This window comes from Rhinopithecus bieti, unplaced genomic scaffold, assembly GCF_001698545.2.
Source record: "Rhinopithecus bieti isolate Rb0 unplaced genomic scaffold, ASM169854v2 scaffold_19040, whole genome shotgun sequence".
Classification (NCBI taxonomy): Eukaryota; Metazoa; Chordata; class Mammalia; order Primates; family Cercopithecidae; genus Rhinopithecus; species Rhinopithecus bieti.
The window spans coordinates 966,990-984,648 of record NW_016809585.1 but is presented as its reverse complement, the minus strand read 5'-3'; positions in this window follow the sequence as shown (position 1 = coordinate 984,648).

Below are 17,659 nucleotides of genomic sequence, written 5' to 3'. Positions count from 1 at the left end.
TTATTAAGGGTGAGAAGATTAGCAGTTAGCAAGAATTGATCTATGAGGTTATAAATTTTTTGTTATTTTATTTCTTATCAATAGACCAGAGAAGGAAAACATGGTATGCTTATTAGAAAATGACAGTTTATACCAAAGGCAGCAGTTCTGAGTTTTTGCCCTGAAATCTGATAGAAATTATATAAATTTGTCAAGCACTTGGCATTCAATATTTTTCCAACACTATAAGATTCCCAGTGTGACTGTGATTTAAGCATTAAAGAAAGAACCAAGTTGTATGCCACATTGCTTAAATTAACCAACTGTAATTGTCATTCCTTCTTCTTCAGAAAATTTATAGCTTGTCATTTCTATATTGTATATGGGAGAAGTTAGCATGCATCAACATGATTTTACCACATGTTAATTGCATTTTAAAAGTCAAGCCCAGAATACTATAAAATGTGTTGTTTTATTGTAATAGGAAATTTAAATTACAAATTACATTAAAAGGTCTGTTTGCATATAAAATTTTAAATTTGAAAATGAGTGTGAATTGCAATATATAATATTTTTGTTTGTTAAAGTACATGAAGTACATTACTGAATTTTAATTATGTATTAAAATTAAAATTTGTTTTTTTGTTAATTGCTAATTGTTTTCTAATTAAAGAATTAAGAAAACAAAAGATTACAACAGACATAAACAAAGATCTTTTACATAAAAGATTACAAAAGATGTAGCAATTGTATAACTTGACCTCTAAGTAGTTCTGCTTTCTTGTCTTACAGGAACTTGGAAAAAACGCAGGTGTTTTTTGAGAAAATAGCAGCAGGCTCAGAAATATTCTGAATTTAATAAACATATTTAAATTGAGGTATACTGTTAGCAGTGGTGAATCCTTGGTGTTCTGCAGCAACCTCAATTTTTGCATTCTCAGAAGAAAGAACTCTACCTAGGGGCATAAGACAGAGTTAGAGACCAAGGCAAGTTTTAGGGCAGGAGTAAAAGTTGATTAAAATGTTTTAGAGCAGGAATGAAAGGAAGTGAATTACATTTGGAAGAGGGCCAAGTGGGCAACTTGAGAGATTCGAGTTTTCAGTTTTGCCTTTGACTTGTATAAATTTTCATTCTGTGTGTGCAGTGGGAGAGGCCACACACACAGTGTGTTCACTGAAATTGTACACATGCTCACTTGAAATGTTCTTCCTTTACCACTCAAGTGTGCCTAGAGAAAGGTAATATACCAGTTAAACTCTACCATTTTCCCTATTAATGTGAATGCTTGAGCTCACTTGTCCAGCTCCTGAAATCTTATCGGGAACCTGCTGATCACCAGTTTCAGGTGTTTCTGTCTACTGGGAGACTGCAGTTCCCTGGTTCCAGCTACAATTATTATTTTAGAGCAATAGCTTGACAACTATCTGATCATTACCTGATCAGCTTCTGATATTCCTGCTGAGCGGGGATCCTCTCCCACTCTGCTCATGTCTGACTGATTACCTACTCTAACAATACAAATATGAAAAAATTTCAAACAATTGGAGCTTAACAATGAAATGCTAAAATATAAAAATTTTAAAAATGCAAAGCAAGGGATGGAGCAATGTCTAGATTTATTTTGAAACCTGTAATGCCTTCAATAGTGCATATACCATCCTTTCATGATTATTAAGAAAATTATTTTGTACTGAAATAAAATAATGTTAAAAATTTTTTCTACTATGGATATTAAATAATTCTGTGTTGTCTCTATGGGAACCAGAAAAATAAAAGCTGTTTCAGTATGAATTCTCTGTTAGACAAATAACATATATTACAGGACAATTTTAAGGCAGAAAATGTCTGTTTTTAAGACACGAATGGTAGTATATTCTACTTGTTTGAGAATGAATCAACAAGTTCTATATCTTAGATGACATTTTTTACTTTCCACTATTTGTAGACTAGGTCAAGTGAAGGATATTTTTGTGTAGACCAAATGTGGACTGGTAGTTATGCTGTGTAGCTTTCAGTTTATTTTCTGTTTTAGAACAAGGAAAAAAAGAATGAAAACTATACCAATAATAAAATGAAATAGCTTGAAATAAGATAATAAGAGAACAAACCATCAAATCCTTTTTTAAAAAGTTTATGATTAAATGATGCTAAATAACATAATATTTATTAGTGTCAACAAAAGAGTTAAACCTTGTAAAATATTTCAAAGGATTTATTCTGAGCCAAATATGAATGACCATGGCTCATGACACAACCCTCAGGAGGTCCTGAAAACATGTGCCCAAAGTGGTTGGGGAGTAGCTTGGTTTTATACATTTTAGGGAGGTATGAGGCATCTATTAAACATATTTAAGAAATACATTGACTTGATCCAGATAGGTGGGACAACTCAAAGCAAGGGGTTCCAGGCTACACGTAAACTGAAGCATTTTCTGGCTGACAATTGGTTGAGTTTGTCTAATGACTTGGAATCTATAGAAAGGAAATGTTCAGGTTAAGATAAAAGATTGTGGAGACCAAGGTTCTTTTGAAGTCTTATAGTGGCTGTCCCTTCTGACAATAGATGACAATTGTTTCAGACCCTTTGAAAGGTGCTAAACTCTCAGTTAATCTATTCAGAATTGGAGGGCCTGGGAGGAAAAGGTCTAGCTATGTTAACAGGGATTCTCGACAGATGTGAATTTTCCCCCATAAAGGACAGCTTGCAGGGCCATTTCAAAATGAGACAAAGAAACATGTTTTGGGGGTAAAATATTTTGATTTTCTTCCTTGTATCTTAATGTTATGCCAGAGTCAAGTTGAAAAGTAAGTTATGATATATAGGGTTAAATAAAACCCATCTGATGAGAACTTATGGTTTGTAAGGCATGATTCCCCAGACCCCTTAGATAGAAATTTGGGCAAGATAAAAGAAGTCAGAGATTAGTCCTCATTAGCATGTAAAGGCAATTATTTCAAATTCTCAACAGAAAACTCAAGAACAACTCTCGGTTTACGGATTGGAACTATGGATGTTGGATGTGAGAAGACTGACAAAGAACTTGGGGATTTGATATGAGAGAAAAATCTATTAACTGGCCAATCTTCCCCTATCTCTTGTGATGCTGTTGGCAAGACTAAGTGATTGGGATAGTAAGAAGTTGAAATTATCATGTATTTTGAAAGTCAACTTAATGGACTGATTGCCTTTTTAATAGTAACTGAGAGAGAGTATAGGTTATTCAATTGTTTCCTTTATTGTCTCAGCTATAACTGGAGTTTTTGTGTTGTTTTCATTTCCTTCTTTAGTGGTTGCTTAGTGCTTATAGCATGTGCATTTGTAACTTATCACAGTTTACCTTTAAGTGGTATTATATAACATCATGCAAAGTATAAGCACCTTGCAACAGTATACTTCCATTTTTCCTCTCCTGGTGTAGTGCTATCTATCTCATATTATTTTTTCGTGGTCTTTGTAGTAAAGAAAATGCTTAATTGACATGAGGCTGGCCATACCAAGTGGGAGACAGAGTTATTACTCAAATCAATCTTATCTAAGGTTGTTAGGTAAGGGGTTTTTCAAAGAAAGTTTAGGGGATGGGGTAGGGGTGGTTGGTAAATAGGTACTTGCTGCTGATTGATTGGGGTGCAAACATAGGGGTGTGAAACATAGTCCTCCTATGAGCTGAGTTGTTTCTGGGTGGGGCCACAGCAGCCTTTGGTCTGTGGGTCCAGGTGATGCCATGGGTGTCAGACATGCAAAAAACTTGAAAGGATATCTTTAAAGGCCAATCTACAATCATGATGTTATTTGCAGGAGCTCTGGAATAATGACTGGCAATTGCATATGTCTACACCTTAGCAGAATTCAGGCTCCTCTCCTTCCTCTAGGCTGGTGATCTCTCATTAGCTTTACAAAGGCCAATGAGTTTGGGGAAAGTATATTATTATTTAAACTATAAACTAAATATTTCCCAAAGCTAGATTAGAAACTTGAAGGCAGAAGTCAAGAGGTGGCTGGATTAGATCAGATCTCCCCCACTACTGTAATTTTCATACTTATATAAAAAACTGAAAATATATTACTAATTTTATCATAAACAATCTATTACCTTTTTATTTTTTTCAGATTTATTGAGGAATAATTGACAAAAAATTATGTGTACTTAAGGTGTACAATGTGATCTATGGATATATGCATACATTGTAAAATAATTATGATCAAGCTAATTAATACATCTATCACCTTTTGTGTGTGTGGGTGTGTGTGTGGTGAGACCATTTAAGATTGACTTGGCAAATTTCAAGTATGAAATATAGTATTATTAAGGATAGTCCCATGCTAAATAGTCAATTATATCCTAAAGAGATTTGAATCATTAGAAAATAAATCTTATATATTTAGCAAGGTAATAATTTCTGGTGCTGTTTTTCTGTTAGGTAGATAGAAATTTCCTTCAAATATAATTTACTTTCTGCTAATGACTTATTTTAATAATTCTTTGAGTGTTGGTCTGCTGGTGATGAATTGTCTAAAGTTTTATTGTCTGAAATAATTTTTATTTTGCATGTGTTAGATATTTTCCCAATATAAAATTCTATGGTAACATAGAATTCACAGTAGTTTTTGTTTAAATATGTTTCTTGACTGCTCGCTGAGTTTCATCATTCCTGGTGAGAAATCTGCTATCAAACTTATCTTTCTTCCTCTTTTAGGATTTTCTCCTTTTAAGCTGCTTTTAAGATTTTACGTTCATTATGTTTTTAAGCAATTTAATTACACATGTCTTCGTGTAGTTTTCTTAATTTTTTTTCTTCATTTACATTCATTGATCCCTTTCAATAGGTGAATATTTAGTCTTCATTATTCAACTGTTGACCATTAATTCCTCGATTTTTTTCCCTCCCTTCCCGCCATCTTTACTCTCTCATTGACTTTAGTCTCAAATTACAAATATAAAAAGTCACTTGAAATTCTGCATGTATAATCTGCTGTTAATATGTTGCATGTACTTTGTTGAGAGACATTTTACTTTTTCTATTCTGTATATTTAATTTAGGTCTTATTTATGTCTTCCATATTTCTACTTTCATGCTTATCTTTCCTCTGTTTTCTCACGCATCTAGAATGTTATTACCACTTACTGTTGTGGCAAAATTTGGAGAGAGGCAAGTTCAGGAGGAAATGTCAAGAGTTGGAATTTTGAGCATATTTTTTGACATAGATGTAAGGACTTGGATGTGTATGAAACTGCAGGGAAGAAGTTCATTCCGGATAGAACAACAGGAAGTCACTAGTGAATATACAGTGCATAAAGTCATAGGAGTAAACAATTTCATTACATTAAAAAATGAGTGCACATAAGGAGAAAAGAGATCATTTAGATTTGAAAAAGTCTGAAAAGGAGTGGCCACTGAGATAGGAGTCAAACCAGGAAAGTGTGGCATCCTAGAAGTGAAGTAAATAACTCTATTAAAGTTGTAAGAAAAATTGCAATAGAAACCTCCATATTAATTTCTAATTTTGATTTGATCAAATTTTGTCCTGGACTGAACAACTATGAATTTAGTGTCATAGTAGAGATGGAAACATAAGAGTATTAATAATAAAGAAGTGAATTCACTGAGGATAAACATGACTTTTAATTAGTTTTTTTGAACAATACATAAACAGCTAAAGGAGAATATGAGATCAGGTATTCTATTGTTTGTTTTCAAAATGTGACATATTACAGGTTTTGAATGATCTATATGAATGAACCTACTGAGAGGAAATGTTTTTTTTTAAATGATGCATGGGAAAAGTTCAGGAGAAAATGTCTGTGTGGATAAGAGAACATTGTATGCAAGCGTACATGGGGAGGTTTCATATTAGGAGGCAAATGGATCTGATTACTCAAGGAAAGTAGAGGAACAATGGAGAAAATGGATGGAGAAGCAGATAGGTTGGTTAATATGGTGGTGATAAGATAAAGAAGTTTCATTCTGATTAAATTTCTTGTCTCAGTATGATTAGAAACAAAGCCATCACTAATAGCTGTTCATTTGAAGGGCATTTTTAGAGACTCAAATGAGAAGAGAAGTTGTAATTGGCCATCTGGGAGAATATGGAAATAAATAGGGTATGAAACCCACATAGTATCACCCTCTCATTGCTACTGGGGGTCCTTGCGCCAACAGCTCCCAAGATGGTGGTGGACTACTCCCAAAATGGTGGTGGGCCATTTCCAAGATGGTGGCAAGTCTCATGTTCTCTGACCTGGGGTTCTTGGCCTCACAGATTCCAAGGAATGGAATCCTTGGCCATGCCGTGTTATAGCTCTGTTAGAAGCCATGGGTCATGGAAGCGAACTGTGGAACCCAGTGACTAGTGTTCAGCTCGATTAGGACTAACCCAGGCACTTAGCCATGCAGGAACAATGGTAAGACTTTAGCTCGATTGGGAGTGGCAATGGGCATCTGACTGGATCAGGAGCACAAAGGACACCCTCCTGGATCCAGTGAGATGGGAGTCAACTGGTTGGTCTGCAATGGTGGCAAGCAGCAGTGGTGGACGGCCAGAGAAAACTCAGCTCGAGCTGTAACAAAACACGGACCAGAAAAGTGCGGTTGCAAGATGTAATAGAGTGAAATACAGTGAAAACAGAGCTCCCATATAATGGGAGGGGACACAAAGGGGGTTGCCGTTGCCGGCTCAAATGCCTGGGTTTATATTCTGATCCTTGTCCCTCCTGCTGTGCTCTCAGGCAATAGATGATTGGCTATTTCTTTACCTGCTGTTTTGCCTAATTAGCATTTTAGTGAGCTCTCTGATTGGTAGGGTGTGGGCTAAGTTGCAAGCCCCGTGTTTAAAGGTGGATATGGTCACCTTCCCAGCTAGGCTTAGGGATTCTTAGTTGGCCTAGGAAATTCCTGCTAGTCCTGTCTCTCATCATGACACATTCACTGGAGGTTCCAGTCATGATTTTAAGTGACTATGCAAATAATAATGGGTATGTTTTATTGTTTTGTTTTTCCCATCCAGTATTTAAAACTTCTTGGATTCAGGAGATGTGGGAATAGTTGGATTTAACCAGGATTGAGATCTTGTCAGGCTAGTCAAGTGAAGCGAGTGGGAATTGAGAGTGTACAGTTATTCAATTTTTTTTCTCTTCTCAAATCTATTTCTGCTTCTCTCTGCCGTGTGCTACTCCCTGTAGATTGAGCTCTACACATTGTGTCCCTGTAGCTATTTTATTATATGTCATCTATAGAAATTGGACAGTGGAAGCCGTTAGCAGGAAGTAAGAAGGTGGGAAAACAGGGTTCTAACATTAGTCCACCATCCCCCCAGCCGTCACTGAGTTCAGGAAGTAGCCACCCTCTTTATGGCTACTGCTCTTCTGAATGTCCGCTTTTCTAAAACTCTAGTTGGTTCAAGATTCTAGCTCATTTCAAACTTGCAGGAGAGTAGTGACTTTCCAATGTTTTTAGTTACTTGTTTTGTGTGTGTGTGTATGTATGTATTTGTTTGTTGTGATTTGGAATTGTTGGTTCCCTTAACTCTGTCCAAGCCACCAACCCATTTTAGTTAAGTCCTTGAGTATGCTGTCAATTTTCTTCTTGGATCCTGACTGACACAAAATTCATGGACGTGAGATTTATAGAACTAGACCATAAAATCTAAGCTAGAAAAAGAGTAGAATGAAGTCCCAGTGGAAATGATGTTAATCATTTCATGGGAGGTCTTTATGGCATTGAAAGTGGTTGGAGTGTTGATGTTATAAGGAGTAATCTGGAATTTTAGATGAGGATAATCAAAGAATGATATGATTGAAATTGAGATTGTGGGAATTGAGGCAATTAAAGGTAATGAAAAGATTCAGTCATTGTTTCCATGAAGTGTGGGTAAAATTGATTAAAACAGAGGAGTTCAGAGGACTGAGAAGCCAGGTGATGGTTTTAACCACTCTTGATTTTGAAGACATCACCTTGTTCATGGTCCTGTCCACTACATCTAAGTGTTCCTATCACATGTAGACTGTTCAGATGTGTTTGAATGAATGAATGATTTCAGAGGAAAATAATAGTGAAAAAGTTTAGGTCTGTATCTGAATCATAGAAGTGTTCAAAAGTTATATTGCCTGTTTTCCCAAGAAATAATTGAGAAATTCTGTTACTTTCTTTAATTCTTCCATATCTATGAGAGGCTATGGGACAGAATCATGAATATAAAAATAAATTTTGAAATTGAATCCCCTAATCATTTTATGCTTTAGATATTTTCAGATCAGCACCAGTTATTCTTCTCATTAATAACAGAGAAAGCAACATGCATTTTGGTGTTTGTCGAGACCAGCTTTTCTGAGATAATAGAGCTCCTAAAGACAAACTGGAGTTGTAAAAATCTAATCTCTTATCTCGTTTCTCCACCAAAGGCCAAAAAGCTTAGTTTCTATTTACAGAATCTAGGATATGTACATGCATGTGTGTGAGTGTGTGTGTGTCTTCATATTTTTAAGAAACACACACTTACTCTTATTCCATTATGAATTAAAACTTACTTTCTATGACCTTACTAGAAAAAAATGTTTCTAGGTGTAAGAGTGTAAAGAATAGCAACTTTCATCGTGTTTGGACACATGAAGTGGTAGATAGTCTTAGTCCAAGTAGGTACAATTATTAAGGCAGAAAAAATTTCAATTATTAGTAATCATAGAATAAATAGCCACAAAAGATGAAATTGCAATTTTAAAGAATTTTCAGAGTAAACTTTTCTGCTGTGTTAATATCTTCTCATTCATTCTGCTCCTGATGAAAGTAAAAGAATTTTTTTTTCCAGAAACCACAGACAGAAGCAAATCCCAGACTTAACTGATTTTTTTTTTATTCCTTCACACTTCAGATACTTCATTTGAGATGTAAGTTTCAATCATATTGATTGGACTCTTCAAAATTAAAAAAGAAAAGCTTTTAAAAAATAATCCTAGCCTGACATCATGAGATCACTGATTGGCAAGGAGATTAGTGAGCTGTTTCTAATGCAGGCATTTCTCTTCTTTCCAGTCCCAGAGGACCACTCTTATACAAGATGATGAGAATATTGTAACCAATGCTTCAGTAGGGCTGGTCTGTCTCTTCATAAATGGACTATAAAATGTGCACTTAGGAATCCTCTCTTGCCGCAATTCTATAGCTGATGATTTAATGGAAACCAAATATCTAAATACAATATGGGAGCAATATGTCACCTTTCTTGATAGTAAATGGGATGCCCTTTTAGGGAATAGCTATTTAACAGTTTGTTGATAATAGCTTCATTGTTATTCCTCAAAATATGAGTAAATGCATTTGTTTAAAACCTTTTATTTGAAATGTTATGATCGGTTTAAACTGTGAAGCAGCATTCGTTTAATCTTTACTGGAAAGAAATATTTTCTGAGTCAAATTAACACAGTGGGGGCATCTGCCAGCACCAGCTCCTTTACCCAGAAGGTTTATTAGCACTTTGGATAGACTATATCTTCTCCCAAAGCAAGTATTTTAGTTATTCACTAATGTAAAAGCCAGGCTTCCCAACAGATCTGTACAAGTCACACACAGTGAACTACTAGCTTGACCAGAACCTATTTTAGTTTTCTTTAAGGTTTCATAAGTAAATCTTCCTTTCTTGGGTTTGCTGAGTTTCTTTTTGTGTAATGTTTATCCATGCAGGCATAAAAAAACCTTTATGATACAACATTTTCTCTGAAATAATGTGTATTCAACTTTATTTTTACCGGTACAACATTGTCACTGTAATAGATAGATCTGCACAGCTCAGGAATCTATGTGTTTATAATAAATGCCTCACTGTAATTGCTATGTATGAAAAATAACAACTAACTGAAAAAAATAAACTCATAGACTAGGATACATGCTATAGTATGGTAATAAAGCAGACATCCACATGAGGATGCTTGTGCTCAAATATTAGCTCTGCTATTTACTGTGTCACACATATGATAATTAAATGAGATCAAAATAAAGTCCTTAGCCCACTACTTTAATGGTCTATAAATGACACAATGGATCTTGCTCTAAATTTTTCGTTTATTTTCACCAAGAGACTAATAATAATATCAATAATATCTAAGGGAATACTCTTTTTCAGATTTCAGTATTCTGTTAGGTTCTGAAGATCTTTTTGTTTTCAGCAGGAGGATATTTCCTACCAGAATTATTAATAAGAAAATAATATTATTCACTTATAAAAAATAAATACAAATATTGTATCATTTAATTTTTTTCAGAGGCTGGCTTTCAGTTCAATGTTACTAGAAAAAAACCTGCCTGGTCCTTCTCAAGTTTGTCTGCTGACCCCTAGACAGCATGACTTCTGAAGGTGAGGATGACTTAAGTACAGACCTAAACCACTTCTTCTACTTCTCAAAAAACAAATCAGATCTATAAATGGGATCTTGGTCTCTTAGTTCTTGACTTCTTTGATGATCTCCGGTCACTGAAAGAGAACTATAAATGTTTACTTTTTGATTTTTAAATTGGCATTGGCAGGATATGTGGTCAGATGCAAGGCAGTTAGTTTATCATTCAGAAGCACAATTTCCCTGCTGTCTATTGGATATGAATTTTCCTTAAGTCTGGTCATCAGAAATATTTTCTGATTTTTTCATTTTAACTATGCCTGGAAGCAAGCATTTAGTAAATAATTGATGTACGACCTGAATGAATGCTTCTTGCAACTCTGTTTGCTTACAATAATAATCATTCTCTTACAGAAAGTAAATTATGCTAATCCATCATCAAAAGTAAGCCTTTTCTTTTCTGAAATTTGATTTTGTATGTTATGTTAAATATATAATAAAATTTTTTTTTGCTTTTGGGGTCTCAATAAAAACAGTTTTCCCTTTTATTTGGGAACCTTGAACTCCATGACCAGCACTTTTTTATTTTTTTTTTTTTTTTCTTAAGACAGAGTTTCGCTCTTGTTCCCCAGGCTGAAGTGCAGTGGCACAATCTCGGCTCACTGCAACCTCCGCTTCCCGAGTTCAAGCAATTCTCCTGCCTCAGACTTCCGAGTAGCTGGAATTACAAGCATGAACCACCATGCCCAGATATTTTTTTTGTATTTTCAGTAGAGACGGAGTTTCTCCGTGTTGGTCAGGCTGATCTTGAGCTCCCAACCTCAGGTGATCTGCCTGCCTCAGCCTCCCAAAGTGCTGGAATTACAAGTGTGAGCCACTACGCCTGGCCTATGATCAACACTTTAAACAGCATTCTATACTCCCTGGGCTAGAATAGCTACTTCTCATACTCTTTATTATTTACCTGTCCATGCTAAATAGTGACTGAAGTACCATAGAGACTACCAACGATAAGATTACCTTCACCAGCTGCTGCTCAGAGGACTCAATCTCCATTCTTTTCTATGTGTAAATATACATGTACACACACACATTCACTTAAACACACACAAATATATACTTGTTTACTGTTCCTAAATGAAGAATCATTATATCACAGAAATAACTTTTTGCCTTGGAAATTAACCAATTATTAAATAATTATTGAATCAGCAAAGTCCACTGGCTCAAAGTTTACCGAGATTAATTTTACCAAAACAATATCTATAATAAATATAGCATTTAACTTCTTTTACATTTGCTACAAATAATTTAAAAATAGACATTACAGCCAATAAATAAAAATTATATAACAATATTCTAGCATAGTTATCATATTAGGCAATTCTTTCACTGCTCTAAAGAAATGTCTGAGACTGGGTAATTTATAAAGAAAATAGGTTAAATTAGCTCATGGTCCTTCAGACTGTACAGGAAGCATGTTGCCTGCATCTGCTCAACTTCTGGGGAGGTTTCAGTGAACTTTTTACTTATGGTAGAAGCAAAGAAGGAGCAGGCATCTCACGTGGTGAGAACAGGAGCAAGAGATGGGGGAGGTGCCACACTTTAGAACAGCTAGATTTTCTAAGAACTCACTCACTATAGCAAGGACCACACCAAACCACAAGGGATCCTCTTCCAAGACATAAACATCTCCCATCAGGCCCCAACTCCAACACTGTGGCTTACACTTCAACATGAGATTTGTGTGGGGACAGATATCCAAACTACATCAGTTGTACAGACGATAGCAGAAGTTTGAAGACAGTCAACAACTTATGGTTTCTCTCACAGATTGTTTTCTCATTGTGTCATGCCCTAGCCCATAATATAGCTTCTTCTTGTCTCTTTTTTCTGGAAACTAGAAAAAATAATCACCACTTCAATAAAATTTCTTCAAATAATTTTAGTTAAGAGTTAATTGTTTATCCCTTTAATCCACTCATCATCTGCTTCTCCAACAAATTGTAGAATTTTCTAAAACCAGGATTATGTTTCATCATTTTTTTCCCATGCTTGCATAATGCCTGAAAAGGGTTGTTACCTAATGGATACTTAGATTAATAAATGAAACTTGAGAATAACCCTTGTCTCAGCCCAAACTGTGTGCTCAATGAACAATGAAGGCAGGAGCAAAAATACTTTCTTTCTGTGATTGTTATCTGATTTGGGCATTGTCTAGAGCTCCTCAGGTTTTCTGAGTGTGCTCTGGATCTTATTTGATTGTCTGCCAAGTTATCTTCTTCATCTCTGAGCTTGGAGCTAGAAGGATGGGTTTATCAATATTCAGTGCCAATGACTTCAAGTCAACATCTGATTCCTGACCTGCTACTTACATTACTAATGGAATACTTGATTTTTCTATGATTTCATCATATACTTTTGCTTTCTGATGTGTCTAGTCTCCCATATTGAAAATATAATATCTACTGAATTATCCTATTTAACATTAGTTATTCCCAAAATCTGTGATTATGAACTTTGAACTATTTGTTTTATCTGTTCCTCCACTTCCATTTCCATTGTGGTTTTTCCTGATTAAGTCTTTATATTTAAACTGTTATGCTGTTTCTAAGTCTTTCTAATGTAAACATTGTTCATTAAGTGTAAACCTTATTCTACTCATGTTCTGCAGTCATATTCTTCAGTGACATCACTATGACTTTACTTTCCAGAAAGTGTCAATGTTCCTTAGATAGCAAGGCTATCTTTCATTTGTCCCTGCTTACTTAACCCAAATATCTCTTAATTCATTTCCCCACCCATTGCTCCTGCCAAAATTAAGGCCTTACTAAGCTGCGAATGTATCTTATCCATTTCCCCACTAATTTTGGGGCACTATCTCTGCTGTTGACTCATCCCTTTATTTTCTCTCTTTTCTTTTTCTGAGACTGAGTCTCACTCTGTTGCCCAGGCTGGAGTGCAGTGGCATGATCTCAGCTCACTGCAACCTCTGCCTCCTGGGTTCAAGTGATTCTCCTGCCTCAGTCTCCCAAGTAGCTGAGACTACAGGTGCCTGCCCTACACCCGGCTAACTTTTGTATTTTTAGTAGAGAAGGGGTTTCTCTATTGGACAGGCTGGTCTCAAACTCCTGACCTTGTGATCCACCCACCTCGGCCCCCCAAGGTGCTGGGATTACAGGCATGAGCCACCGTGCCCAGCCTATTTTCTCTTTTAATATTTGCTTTTCCTCGTGGTTGTTTATTCTTCCCCTTTTAAATCATCCCCCAGTTATTCTATTTGGTGTTGGTTATTGATATGGTTTTGCTCTGTGTCCCCACCCAAATCTTATGTCTAATTGTAATCCCCAGGTATTGAGGGAGGAACCTGATGGGAGGTGATTGGATTATAGGTGTGGTTTTCCCCATGCTGTTATTATGTTAGTGAGTGAGTTCTCACGAGATCTGATGGTTTTATAAGTGTTTGACAATTCCTCCTTCACACGCTGTCTCTCACCTGCCACCACGTAAGACATGCCTGCTTCCCTTTCTGCCATGAGTGTAAGTTTCCTGAGGCCTCTCCAGCCATCCACATGGAACTGTAAGCCAATTAAATCTCTTTTCTTTATAGATTACCCAGTCTTGGGCTGTTTTTTGTTTGTTTGTTTTGTTTTGTTTTATCCTGAGACAGAGTCTAGCCCTCTCACCCGGGCTGGAGTGCTCACTGCACCTCTGCCTCCTTGGTTCTAGCAGTTCTTATGCTTCAGGCTCCAAAAGTGCTGAGATTACAGGCATGAGTCACCAAGCCCAGACTTGGGCAGTTCTTTCTTGCAGTATGAGAACAGGCTAACACAGTTATGCACATATAGTCTTTAGTATTCAAAATAACTTATTCAGTGCCTACTGATTTCTGCACATTGTGAAGAATTGGTATATATATATATATTTGGAGAGAGAGAGAGAGAGAGGAGCATTGAATTTTATTAACTATGACACGTGCCCCAAGATACACATCAATAAGCTACCTGCCAGAGAAGCAAGCAGGACTGGAATATCTTCTGTTTGTGCCACTTCTCTGACTTTATCTCCTGTATATACTTCTGTTTTAAGTTTTGGGAAAGAAGAGTGCACTACTTATGCTTCTCATGTTTTCCATATAGCACCTGGCATATTGTAGTAACATAGAATGTCATTAAAGATGTGTTAAATTCAATTATGCTAGATGCTTGTTTTAATTATCAACTTAAAAAATCACGTTGCATATGATGACTAGTATGTTAATATATTTCCAACCCTTTTTAGGTGAGCTTCAACAAGGACATCCAAAAGTGCTTATCCTAAAAATGCTTAGATGCCTTTAAAGTGAAATTTCATGCTTACCCTTGAGCATAAATGTGTCTTACAAATCAAACAATATAACACAGGCACAACCTAACAGGAACTAAAATGCTGTTCAGTTCCTTTTCTCATTTGTAGCTATTCTCTCTGCATCCCAACCAACTTTTAGCTCAACTAGTTTGGTTACAGGGAATGATACTGCTCAAACTTTGCCAGGAGCAGAAACATTGACAAATTTTCAATATGTAAATGAACTTCATTTTTGGCTGTGTGCAGTGGCTCATACCTGTAATCATAGCACTTTGGGGGCCTAGGTGTTTGAATCCCTTGAGCTCAGGAGTTTGAGACCAGCATGGGCAACATGGCAAAAACCCATCTCTACAAAAAATACAAAAAATTACTGGGCATATTGGTGCATGTCTCTAGTATCAGCTACTTGGGAGGCTGAGGTGGAAGGATCCCTTGGTCCCTGGAGGCAGAGGTTGCAGTAAGCCCAGATTGTGCTACAGCACTCCAGTTTGGGTGACGGAGTGAGACCCTGTCCCAAAAATTAAAAGAAAAAAAAAATTCCTCTTTGAAGTGCAAGAATTACAAATAACAGCAGGAATTACCAAATATTAACAAAGAAATAAATGCCAAAATGCATTCAGTTACTTAAGAAAGCCATTTAGTTGAAAACCATAAGTCATACTCAGACAGACTGCAGGTACCAGTATAATTTCTCACAACCCTGAATCTTCGTTTTCTCCTTTGAAGATTTTAGTGAAATATCAGACTGTAGGTTAAGTCATATGAACAACAAGACACACATTAATATTATATTCTATATAATAGTATATTGACATCATGCTATTTCCTTATTTTTTGAGAATGTAAAATCCATAAGGCAGGTATTTTTTCTGACTCCTTATTCTATATCTAAAGTATAAATAATCATGCCTTAAAAGAGTCAATACATGTTTCTGGAATGAATTAATGGATATTTTGTATGGTTTTGTAAAGGTTTTGTAAATGGTGGTGTTATAAAGGAGTAAATGCGGATTCATTTTGCTTCGTAATTAAATCTAGTAAAAATCAGAGCTGCTTTGCATTCAGCTGGCTTATTCACTGTTTTTCAAATGTTTTGCATTTGCAAAACTTTTAATGAGTTTGGCCTCAAGGAGTTTTTCTCCATTCCATATGTTTCTGATTCCCTTAGAGTTAGCTCTTACCAAAACTATTTTAATTATTTATTTGAGTCCTAAGGAGCCTTTTGAGATTTCATTAAGGAACTCTTTGTGTCTCACTTTTGTAGTAGAAAGTCTCATTTTTCTCAAAAGTTTCAGACTATGTTTTCAAAAATCCATAAGTATTGTTAGATTTATGCTGGTTCCCCATTTCTATTTCTAATGTCATTGGAACAAAAGTTTCTTCCTAAAAATTGAGTGAAAAAACTGCAAGACTCTGCATCATCTGCATTTCTATTATGGGTATTGCAACAACTCGTAATGCCATAGTGTCTCACAATTCACCCACAGCATTTCTTTTAAACAGGCATAATTACTAGTAGTAGTAGTAGTAGTAGTAGTAGTAGTAGTAGTAGTAGTAGTAGTATTTGAGGCGGAATTTCAGTCTTGTTGCCCAGGCTGGAGTGCACTGGCACGATCTCAGCTCACTGCAACATCTGCCTCCCAGGTTCAAGTGATTCTCCTGCCTCGGCCTCCCGCTTAGCTGGGATTACAGGCACCCACCACCACGCCCAGCTTATTTTTGTATTTATTTATTTTTTTAATAGAGACGGAGTTTCACCATGTTGGCCAGGCAGGTCTCGAACTCATGACTTCAGGTGATCCGCCCACCTTGGCCTTCCAAAGTTCTGGGATTACAAGCATGAGCCACCGGGCTTAAACAGGCATAATTGTAATCTTATAAGTGTCATGACTGTCAAGTTACTGCTTTATGTTTAAATTTACTCTGTCACTAATACATTCTATTGTTTTTGAGAGAATGTTTAAAACACAGAGGCTATCTCCTTTGTTCTTATTTTCAGTAAAATGAATATATTGAATTTCATCAATTTAAGGATAAAATTAATAATTTCAATACATACATCTCTGGATTAGACAGGTCAACTATTGGACTTTTATGTATTTAATTTCATAAAGATTCATTACGAAATGAATTGCGTGCTGGGAAGAGTTGTATATAATTAATTTTTCAGTAAATTCTAAAACTATGCTCTGACTGATTTTAATGAATTAGATATATTTTAGTTAATACCACTGATTAACTTAATGCTAAAAGAGGAGAATTAGCCTTTTTTGTCTATTTTATGGCTTAAGAACTTTGTAGAATATTCTCCTATATATTTTCAAATTTTAAAAGTTTATTTTACTGGGATCTTTGAATCAGTTGGATAAAATAGAATGTCTCTATACAAACTATTTAATTCTCATATTTACATATTCCAATGCAACTCTACATATGAAATATGGACTATTAGAGGTATTAATTACATTATTTGGTAAAGTAAAAGAAATAAAATCATAAAAGAGTACCTACAACAGCCGTGTACCAGTATGAAGTAATTCCTATTTTGAAATTTTTTCTTTGAAATAAGAGAATCTCTGAAAACTAGGTAGTCTAACTTTTAATGATTTTGTAGAAACTTATAGACATTTGTACTTAATGCTCATAACTATTAAATATTAGTAGTGTATTTTTAACAAATGCAAACAAAACAAAATAGACAAATATGGATGTAAGATTTTAATTTGTCTTGTGATGTGTCCCAGAATGCAGAAACACCTTCTAATACATCATATCAAAAATTACAAGCTAATGCTTAGATTCAATACAAAAGCTCATTTTATAAATAAAAACATTTTTAATATATTGGCTTTTCCTGGAAACTTCAGAGTACAAAATAAGCTTGCCACGTGCAACTAAAATGGTGAGAGAGGGGAGGATCAAGAATGAATGCAGCCGGGCGCGGTGGCTCAAGCCTGTAATCCCAGCACTTTGGGAGGCCGAGACGGGCGGATCACGAGGTCAGGAGATC